Genomic DNA, 12,162 nt, shown 5'->3' on the forward strand with positions numbered 1-12,162 from the left:
CTTGGGAAACAGAGGATCACATGATGAGTCGCTATCCACATCTGTTTGCTGATGCATGATTCCGGGACGGAATCATCCTAAGGGGGTGAGAATTGTAACGCCCGGGTTTTCAGGGCTAAGCATTTTTGTCAATGTAATAGTCTAGGTCAACTATTGTAACTCTTTTTGAAGTAATAAATATGAAATATTTGAGTATTATGTGAATTATGTGTGTTTATGTGTTTATTATTTAATTATAAATATATAATTAATAAAGAATAAAAATGAGCGTCAAAATTAAAGTGTGAGATAATCCCGATATCTCTACATAAAGTTGTAGAATATGTCTCAAGGTTTCCGTACATATAAAGAATGCCCAAATCCGAGCTATAACGAAGAAGTTATGGCCCGCCGAAGTTTTACGGCAAAACCGGCACGACACCGGGAGACGTAAATAGTGAATTTACGATAGAAGACTTTTTAGCCTTAGCAATCTAAACAAAAGTCGTAGAATGTGTTAAACTAAGAACATCGATAAAAAGAACGCCCAAATCTGACTTCGTATGAAGAAGTTATGATTTTTCTAAGATTCGGCTTAGCAGTGCACGACCTGAAACTCGAATTTTAGTTCGAGCGGTTTTTGGCTTACGCAACGTAAATGAGAGTTGAAGATCTCATTAATAGGAAATCAACGGTAAAAAGACAGACAAAAACAAAGTCCGTATGTAGAAGTTATTAATTTTACGCAGACGTTTAACAGTATAATCTCCTTGTACTGTTAAATTTAAGATCGGTCGAGAATTAGCTGACGGTGTCAAAATGAAAGTTGTAGATCTTATTATTACCTACGCGTGGATATAAAGAACGTCAAAAACGGAGGTCGTATGTGAAAGTTACGGATTTTAGAAGTCGGAAGTGTGCTGTGCGAAAATGGGTAATGTGGCACAATCTTGGCCATTGCTTTCTCCCCAAGGCTTGCCACCAGATGGTGACATGTGGCACCAAGTTCAGCCACATTTCACCCTATAAATACCACCTCTCCCACCCTCATTTTCTTCACACCTTTCCCATTCTTTCTTCTCTTTACTCTCTCTCTCTCTCTAGCCCCGAAATCCCCCGAAAAGCCTAGGGAACCTCCCTAGCACGAGGCGGAAGCCCCGGAGTGCTCGAAGGCTCTGAGAAGAAGAGCTTTTCGGCTCGGGAACGCTGCTCCAAGCAAAGCCCGGTTTTCTATAAAACCCGCTGTAAGTGAGCTACGCCTACGCTATTTTTAATATAACTTTTATTTAATTATAGTAACGTTATTAGGAACTTATAATAAATACTTGGGCTATTATTATGGGTTATATAAGTATTTTTTTGACGCTTATATAATAATAATAATAGCTAGACTATTAATTAGTCTCGACGAATAATAAACTAAACTCTAGTGGTAATAATACTAGGTTTCGTCGAAGAAAAATTCTTTTTAAGAAGCGAAGCGCTGTCTGAGTTCGGAATCACCACCTTTTCCGGTGAGTGCATAGTTACCTTCAACTTACACATAGATATGAAGTATTTTATATAAATTACGTGCTATGTGTGCATATTATCTGAATACTTGCTATCTATGCTAGATGAACGTTGTTATACATGTTTTCAATGATTTAAACTGTATATGTATTTTATATCTACGAAAATGTTGGGGTAAAACATGGGTAGATGTAATAGGTGATGTGTGATAAAATGATGAGAGGCCTCGATGTTGTTGTTGTTGATCCAGTCATCTAGCGGAGTATAGATGACGACCACGGACTCTTCTAGACAGTCCAGTGGAACACTAGCAGGTTCGCAACCTGTAGGTGTTGTGAACGATGTGTTCACCGGTGTACTCCATCCCCCACATGGTTGCCTATTAGGACATTTATTGCTGAGGAATCCCCTTAGCAGTAGTGTCCGTCCCGATGATGATCCTTAGGCTAGGTCCCTTATGATAGGTGTTTAGGGACGTAAAGTGAGGATAACGGGAACGGGTAATCGGGTTATTGTTGATTGATGAAATTAATAAACTTATTGTGGGTTGAAAACCCTATGTGCTCACCAGGCTCCCAAGCCTGACCCACTCAGTTTTATGCATTACAGGTAGTGGCGCATGAGCATAGGTGTGATGTTTTGGACGAGGGATTACGGATATAGGCCTGTAGATATGAAATAATGTAGTAAGGCTTATATTGTACTGTTTATACTTTTGATCTGTACGAACATGACATCCCGAGTCTTTTAATGAAATACATTTCTATGGAAATGCTTTTGATAAATCTTTATCATATTATTGTTTTGGGACAAATTCCGCAACCCTTTTATTAAAAGATAACTCTGATTTTGAAATAAAGTATAAACAAAACCGGTCTTTTCTGGCCGTGATTTTGGGGATGTCACAGCAACCCAAAAGGACCATGCACACTCGGGTCAAGTATATACCAAATATGGTTTACTGACTTAGACATTAATCCAACAACTTTATCCTATATATTTCATAATCAAACCCTCCTTCCAATATGTTTAACAAATCAGTTTTCAGAAGTTACATAAGTAACCCTTGAACTTTTTATAAGGTTATTTTCCTTATATATTAAAAAAATTGTATTTTGGGCCCCATTTTTCTTCTTAGCACATGGCCCTTAAAATCATGGAGTCGACTTTGCCTCCTAGTAAGTGAATTATGCTTACCCTACTTTAAGTATAGCTTATGTTTAAGTTCAATATTGTTAATATGAACTTATACATAATATATATATATATATATATATATATATATGTGTGTGTGTGTGTGTGTGTGTGTATATATAAAGTGTTATTGTACTATCTTTTAACTACTCGCAGTATGAGGAATCTAGTTTGAAGGGTCACGGAGAGTTGTTGGATTTCAGAAGTGCTTAAATGCCAAAATGGTCCTACCCTCCGGTGTTTCATGTCTGCCCATGTCTGTACAAAGTAATTGAAAAGTATTGTTTAACACTTATAGAACAGTATCACTCATAAATAGTCATGATAAATAGGGAAAATGACTTGATAGGGTAAGATATTTTTTGAAATGTGCACATTTAGTCCTTATTCTTTTTTTCTTGTAAAATAAACCCTTATACTTTATTTTTTGTAACAATGCAATCCTTGTGACCGGCTATACCTGGTATACCGGTCATATACGGATTTTTTTTTAGGGAAAATGACTTGATAGGGTAAGATACTTTTTGAATTATACACATTTAGTCCTTATTCTTTTTTTTGTAAAATAAACCCTTATACTTTATTAATATGTGCACATTAGGTCATTTTCTCCGGATTCTACAGGTTTTGTTGATGTGGAAGCACAAGTGGCACTAAATAGCAATTAATTAGCTTAGTCACCGGAGGTAGGTGATCCTCCAGCAACAAGAAAAGGGCGGTGACCCTTCTCTTTCTCTTCTCTCTTCCTTCTGGTCGAATAGCAACAACCAAACACCCTTTACATGTTGTGTTTCGCCGATCTATCTCTCTTTGCCTCCATCTTTAAGATATGTTGCTAGAAAAAGAAGAAAGAATCGATGAGGGGATACCAGAGCAGCTCCTCGCCGCCAACTACCGACTCTACTTCCTCCTGCCTCCCCCTTCGACCTTGTTGTTTTTGCCATCATTCCTCCTTGCTACCAATGATATGTAGGAACACACAAAGGAGTCGCAGGAGATTGGGGTTCTCCTTCTTTTTCATGATGAATAAAAGTTGGAAAAATCCCGTTGTGGATATGTAGATGCCACCTGGGTATTTCATTTCAACAAAATAAAAGAAAGGGAAAATGACTTGATAGGGTAAGATACTTTTTGAATGTACACATTTAGTCCTTATTCTTTTTTATTTGTAAAATAAACCCTCCACGTCAGCAAAACCTGTAGAATCCGGTGAAAAGGACCTAATGTGTACATATTATTAAAGTATAAGGGTTTATTTTACAAAAAAAAAAGAATAAGGACTAAATGTGTACATTTCAAAAATTATCTTACCCTATCAAGTCATTATCCTTGATAAATATTAGACTAAAATCTAGCGGTAATGATACTAGGTTTCGTCGAAGGAAAATAAAATTGTTAGAAGCGAAGCGCTGCCCGAGTTTGGAATCATCACTTTAACAAGTGAGTGCATAGTTACTTTCATCTTACACATAGATATGAAGTATTTAATATAAATTACATACTATGTGTGCATATTATCTGTGTTCTTGATATCTATGCCGGATGAATAAAATATACATGCTTTATTGGATTAAACTGCATACATATTTTATACTTATAATTATGATGGGTAAAGATGAGTAGATTAAAGATGAGATGAAAGATGAAAGATGAGATGAATGATGAGAGATGCAAGATCATATAGATGATGAGAGGTAAAATATGATGAGATCGATGACCCAAGCGATGGCCCAGTTATCTAGCAGAGTATAGATGGCAACCACAAACTATTCTAGCAAGCTCGCAACTTGTAGGTGTTCTTAACGATATTATTCTTAAAAATGAATACTCTTATTTTCAAATAAGCATAAATAAAAATTTTAAAATAACCGTGAATTTGGGAATATCACACATAACACACTGACCTTTCCATTAGTTAGACTCTTAGTCGGAGTCTCGGTGTGAGACTGTGTGTGAGGTTGTTAGTTTCAGCAAACGGTCGAGGATTCTGCATCCTTGTTTATTTTTAGGACAATGTGGAATCAAGAGATTTTGAATAGATCGAATATGTGAATTTTTGGTTAGTATGATGTAAGGTATATGTTGGTATGACACCAATTGTTAAGACTCGTCTGGTTAGTCGCTTTTGTATTCGAGTGCAAAGTTATTGGTTCTGCTTTCTGGCTATCCGTGAGATAATTCAGGGTCGGAAGGGTCTTGGTCGGTTTTGGATGCGGCTTAGAGTCATTATAGATGTGGTTTGAATGGTTATGTCTGTCTGGAAATCGGGAATGGTATGAGGTTTTCAGATTTTGGGCGGAGTAGTTGGATTTTCTCTTTATTGGTTAAAGGTGGAGTGTTAATTTCATTTCTTCGTCAGGGCGCATGATTTCTGCAAAGACTGGGTTTCGGTAAAAATATTGAAAGGCAGCCGACTGTGTGAGATGATTTCTTAATTTTATTTCAAGTTCAGACGAGGTTGGCTGGTGTAGTAGAGTAAGATGTAAGGAATGATTTCAAGGATGAAATCTAACTTACGTAGGGAAAGTTGTACCACCCATTTTTCCAGATTGGATCAGTGTGGGGCATAAAGGAGTCAAAGGCATGATATTTTGGAAAAATCATGTGTCACGACGTGAAGATAGGATGGTCATGACGTGCCGAGCCAAAATAAGATCACTTACCAAGAAGAATGTGTAACGCCTGTGTTTCGGGACTAAGCATTGATAGATGATGTAATAGTCTAGGTAAACTATTGTAACTTTTTTTTAAAGTAATAAAGATGAAATATTGAGTATTATGTGAATTATGTGCATTTATGTGCTTATTACTTATTTATAAATGTATAATAAATAAAGGATAAAAATAAGCATCAAAATTAAAATGTGAGATAAGCTCGATATCTTTACACCAGGAAGAAGGTGTAACGCCCGTGTTTCGGGACTAAGAATTGATAGATGATGTAATAGTCTTGCTACACTATTGTAACTCTTTTTGAAGTAATAAAGATGAAATATTTGAGTATTATGTGAATTATATGCATTTATGTGCTTATTACTTATTTATAAATGTATAATAAATAAAGGATAACAATAAGCATCAAAATTAAAATATGAGATAAGCCCGATATCTTTACATAAATTTGTAGTGGTCGAAACAAGGATTCCGGGGATATAAAGAACGCCGAAATCCGAGTTATAACGAAGAAGTTATGACCCGTCGAAGTTTCAGGACAGAACCGGCACGACACTGAGAAGCCTAAATAGTGAATTTACGGTAGGGAAATTTTTAGCCTTAACGATCCAATCGGAAGTCGTAGGATACGTTAAACCGAGAGCGTCCATGAAAAGAACGCCCAAATCTGACTTCGTATTAAAAAGTTGTGATTTTTCGAAGTTCGGCTTAGCAATATACACCCTTGAGTTCGAATAATAGATCGAGCGGTTTCTATCCGACACAACCTAAACGAGAATCAAATATCTCGTTAATAGTAGCATAACTATAAAAAGACAGACGAAAACGGACGTCAGATGAAGAAGTTATGGAGTTTTAATGGACCAATCATGTTCCGGCCTGTTAAAAATATGAAATTTAAAATAAATTCAAAATTAGCTAATGGAGTCTAAACAAAAGTTGTAGAGTACATTCCCACCTACGCGTGGATATAAAGAACGTCGAAAACAGAGCTCGTATGTGGAAGATACGATTTTTTGAAGTCGGGGGTGAAAATCACGAAGCCTGATGCGAATTGGATGATGTGGCAGCATCTGGGCCGTCCATCACTGATCTAAGTATCGCTTCGGATTGCGAAACACCACCCCTCACTACGCCCCACGTCCGAGGACGAGTATGCCCCACGTACTCCGGTCTTATCCTGTTCCGAGACTAGCCACCGAGAGCATGGCACGTGCGAGACAGCTGGATGCGAGTTGGCATCCTTATACGAACTACACCCCACGTAGCCAAGGACTATGACCAGCGTAGACCGAAGTTGGTGCCTATAAATACCATGCGAAGGCAGCCGGATTTCTTGCACATTTCCGCTTCTCTCTCTAGCCTATTCTAACCCCCCTAAACCCTAGGGAACCCTCTAGCACCAGAAGGAAACCCCGAGGCTCCCGGAGTCCCAAGAAAAAAAGGGTCTTTCGGTTTAGAAACAATGCTCCAAGCGAAGTCCGATTTTCTATAAAACCCGTTGTAAGTGAGCTACGCCTACGCTATTTTTAATATAGCTTTTATTTAATTATAGTAACGTTATTATGGACTTATAATAAGTACTTGCGCTATTATTATGGGTTATATAAGTATTGTTTAACGCTTATATAATAGTAATAATAGCTAGACTATTAACTAGTCACGATTAACGTTAGACTAAACCCTAGTGGTATTGATACTAGGTTTTGTCAAGGGAAAATTGTTTTGAGATAACGAAGTGTTGTCCGAGTTCCGAGTCATCACCTTCTCAAGTGAGTGCATAGTTACTTTCATCTTACACATAGATATGAAGTATTATATATAAATTACATGCTAAATGTGCATATTATCTGAATATTTGTTGTCTATGCTAAAGATTTTATACATGTTTTAAATGATTTTAACTGTATATGTATTTTATGTCTACAAAAATGTTAGTTTAAAAAATGGGTGGATGTACTAAGACGATGTGTGATAAAATGATGAGAGGCCTCGATGTTGTTGTTGTTGATTTTGTCATCTAGCGGAGTATGGATGACGACCATAGACTCTTCTAGACAGTCCAGTGGAACATTAGCAGGCTCGCAACCTGTAGGTGTTTGTGAACAATGTGTTCACCGGTGTACTCCATCCCCACATGGTTGCCTTAATGACATTTATTGTTGAGGAATTCCCTTAGTATTAGTGTCCATCCTGATGATTGATCCTTAATCTAGGTCCCTTATGATAGGTGTTTTAGGGATGTAATGTGAGGATAACGGGAATGGGTAATCGGGTTATTGTTGGTTGATAAAATTTATAAACTTATTTATTGTGGGTTGAAAACCCTATGTGCTCACCAAGCTCCCAAGCCCGACCCACTCAGTTTCATGTATTACAGTCAGTGGCGCTCGAGCATAGATGTGATGTTTTGGATGAGGGATTACAGATATAGGCCTGTAGATACGAAATAATGTAGTAAGGCTTATATTGTACTGTTTATGCTTTTGATGTGTATCGAACATGACATCCCGAGTCTTTTTAATTAAATACATTTCTACGGAAATGATTTGATAAATCTATATCATATTTTATTTTGGGAACAAATTCCGCAACACTTTTATGAAAAATATTACTTTGATTTTCAAACAAGCATAAACAAAATCAGTCTTTTCTGGCCGTGAAAATAGGGATGTCACAGAATGTCACGACGTGGCATGAGTATTGTTATGACGTGGCAAGGGCTGCAGCACAAGCCCATGATTTTTAGGGTTTTCCTTCGTATTTAAATCCCTAATCACGGATTTAGGGTTTCATTTTCAGCCTCCATCACTCTCAAACCTCAAAAACACTAACCCTAATCCATATTAGTGATTCTTGGCTCATTTTGGTGCTTTTGGTAGCTTGAAGAAGAATAAGGTGTTCTAGTGTGTTGATTCAGCAAGGAAACCTTAGCATCATCCTCTTATGTATATTATGGAACTTTGTAAGTGTCTAAGATTCAAACCTTTTAGTTTCATGATTCTAGATCTAAGTTCTTTGTCCCTTTTCTTCATGTTGTGGAAGTTTGGAGGAATGGATCCCACAAAGTTGGCAACTTTGTGGACCATTGGTGTCCTTTTGGTGTTATATGTTGTAGATTTAGAGTTTCTTGTAGTTATTTGGTCTCGTGAGGTTCTTTGTCCTTTGTGTTGTTAGCTGTGGACTGTATCGGCAATGTGAGTCTTCTTACTACATGTATCGGATGCTAGTTGTCTTCGTGACTCTTACATTGGTATGTTGGGTTGGGCCTATTTTTATGTTGGGTTGGGCCTATTGGTATGTTGGCTCGACCTGTTGATATAGTATTACTCTGATGTTTGGAAAATACATTTTACTTTGATTGGTTTTGAACAAGTGGTTGTACAGATTTGATGGTTTAAAAATGTAACTATTGTTAGTATTTTTTTTGGTTCGTTACAATTTAATTTTAAAATAATTAAATGTATTAAATATATATATATATATATATATATATATATATATATATATATACATATACATATACATATACATATACATACATATATATATATATATATATATATATATATATATATATATATATATAAACATTTAAAATTATAACATGCAAAAATGTGTGTCATTTTCCTTTATGATAGAGGCTTTAAAGAGGCTTTAATGATATGTAATGTGTATCGTAACTTGTGTCGTAGGCTTATGACACACGAATGTGTGTCATCTTCCTCTATGACATTGACTTCAATGATATGCATTTGTATGTTATCTACACCCTTTTATGACACGTATTATGTGTCATGAAAGACAATTTTTGTAGTAGTGGTGTCAAACTTGTAAATAAATATAATTTTAAATGCCAATATAAGATATTTTAAATGAAACAAGGGCAATTTTATCTTTTTAAAATTTCACTAATTAAACATGTTTCCCGTTAAAAGTAGATCTGGAGGCTACGGATATACAAAAACACGTTTTTAGTTTGATTTTCTCATCTCGATCTACAAACTTCATGAATCTAATTTCAAATATGACAATCATATATTTTTTGGATGAAAACAAGTATTTATCCAACTATTTATGAAGTTAATCAATGCTTTTTGCTTTGTATTTATTTCTTTGTGATATATCTTGCAAATAGGTGTAAATTTTCTTTGTACTTTTTTTTATTTGGATTTTATTTAATTGTGCATTTTTTATATATATTACAGTTATATGTTTGATTATTAATTTATTTTTTTAGTCCTTATGTTTTCAATATATATCATGTTAGTTGATGCAATTTTGCTTTTATCTTGTATTTCGAGTGGGGAATTTACCACAAGTAGATAAGTTAACTTCCGTAAACACTAACTATCTAATGAAATGCTTCATAGATATTTTTTTGAGTAAATTACATGAATGGTCCCTATGGTTTGGGTAATTTGCGCGTTTGGTCCCTAACTTATTTGTTTAACTCGGAAGGTCCCTACTGATTGTTTTTATTACGTGTCTGGTCCCTATTGTTTGTTTTTTTTACGCGCTTGGTCCCTGTCATACCTAAAAAGACTATTATTTAAATAGGAAAAAATAATGTGGTGCGTAAGGTAAGGTGAGAAGGGTGAGATTAGGGGTGTGTTTATTTAAATAAATTAAAAAATAAATGGAAAAATAGACTTTTTATGTAAGACAGGGACCAAGCGCGTAACAAAAACAAACAGTAGGGACCTTCCGAGTTAAAAAAAAATAAGTTAGGGACCAAACGTACAAATTACCCTAAACCATAGGGACCATTCGTGTAATTTACTCTATTTTTTTTCTATACTAAGTAAGATTCACATATGCTTATATTGTGTAAGATTTATATGTGAATATAACACGTAAAATTCAAATATGAATATTCATTGACAAACACATAACCCGTGTTCTTATGTATAAAAATAAGTAGACCTGAAGTTGAAAAAACTAACTATATCATTTTATATTCATATAAATCAATATATTCATCTAATATTCACGTGAACCGTTACGTGCTTATTAAGAATAAGCCTTAATAAACGTATACTGATTCACATCTTAGTGTAAAAATTCATTTGTGATGACATATCTATTAACAAACACATGTTAACTAATGTTATATGGTTTGTATGTATGAAGGTATATTTACGTACGAATATTACATGATATATTCTATTTATATGTCATATTCACACATGATATATTTTGTTTATACGGTATATTCAAATGTGAATGATATTATATATTCTCTTTATATGTATATAATAATAAATGTTATATTCTATTGTATATGATATATTCACATGTGAATATTAGATGGTATATATACATACGATTTACAAGTTCATATACTATTTAACATAAACATTTATATTCACATGTGAATACATGTAACATTTACATGTAAGTATGTAATATAATAAATATAAACATATTAACAAGTGAATCTACCAAATAAACATAATATACTATATATATAATATTCATATGCAAATAAGTTATATGTATATTTTCTATGTGCTCTTAATAAACATATATTAATTCACAGAATGCTACATGTTATATTTTTGTTGTTTTGTAAATTCATGTGAATGACTTACGAACAATATCTTTGTTTTTCCTAAATAAATAGTCATGTCATTTTGATTATTTAACAGCATACTATATATAATCAGGTTTCAAAGGCAAATAAAAGATAAATATCAAGATCAAGATCAAGATGAAAGAAAATCACAAGATTTTCGTTCGAAAAATCATAAGCATGTTCAAAATGTTGTACAATGTTCAACATGTAAAGTTGGACACGTAAAAAATTTATGAGGAATGTTGAAAGAAGTAGCATTTGATGTTATTATTTGTAAATTTTTAAAGAAAAAACATCATAAATGGTCCCTGTGATTATCCAAAATCTGAAGTTTAGTCCCTGTGGTTTAAAAATCTCATAGATGGTCCCTATGTTTTCAAAACTTTTGATGTTTGGTCCTTTTTGCTAACTCCGTTAAGTTTGTCCGTTAACTGAAGGGTATTTTCGTCATTTCACAACCACATGGACCATTTATGATGTTTTCTCGTATTTAAAAAAAATTAAACATAATTAAATATATAAAAGATCTCTCTCTCTCTCTCTCTCTCTCTCTCTCTCTCTCTCTCTCTCTCTCTCTCTCTCTCTCTCTCTCTCTCTCTCTCTCTCTCTCTCTCTCTCTCTCTCTCGTATGAACACAAGCACCAAAATCTGCAACACCATAAATCTCCCCACTTTTGATGTATGGTTCAAGAATGAGTATATGCTCCTTATTTCCAGTTTTTTTACTCTTACAAAAATGGATTAGTGTTGATTTACCTTAGAAAACAAACCTTAGAAAACAAAGACATTCGACATTTATTACACAAGAAATACAATCTCTGTTTTAATTTTCAACATCTCTTTTTTTCAGCTTATTGAAATCAATTACTTAGGGTTCTAGAAACATAATGAATATCCCAAAAACAAACCATAAAAATCCCAAAAAAATCAAATGACGCCCTATAAAGTAGGAAGAACAGCAATCATCATCATCTGGTCCATCTGAATCGATGTCACCATGATGCCGATGTAGTTGCAGGTTTGAGGCAACAATCTCCTATGGTGATGGCAATTTGAGTTGCATGTTTCAGAACAAGAACAAAGGAAGGAGAGGTGGAGTATATCGAATGTTGGCGGTGATGCCCTGCCGTCCGCTTTTCCGGCGTCGGAATCCTCCCCCCGGTTGCATCATCAATTGATATCGGCGATGGGCATCTTTTTCTGGTTGATTGTCCGTCAACCCCTCC

General features: G+C 34.8%; 1 long non-coding RNA gene across 1 annotated transcript; it reads left to right on the forward strand.

Annotated features, from left to right (window-relative positions):
• Positions 1-1,097: 1,097 nt before the first annotated feature.
• On the forward strand, positions 1,098-2,234 carry LOC145047840 (uncharacterized). The gene is made up of 3 exons (XR_013682476.1): positions 1,098-1,223; positions 1,425-1,493; positions 2,101-2,234. It is a non-coding gene; the product is annotated as an uncharacterized LOC145047840 (long non-coding RNA).
• The last annotated feature ends 9,928 nt before the right edge of the window (positions 2,235-12,162 follow it).

Source organism: Lactuca saligna, chromosome 5 (assembly GCF_052625555.1).
Source record: "Lactuca saligna cultivar CGN05327 chromosome 5, ASM5262555v1, whole genome shotgun sequence".
NCBI lineage: Eukaryota > Viridiplantae > Streptophyta > Magnoliopsida > Asterales > Asteraceae > Lactuca > Lactuca saligna.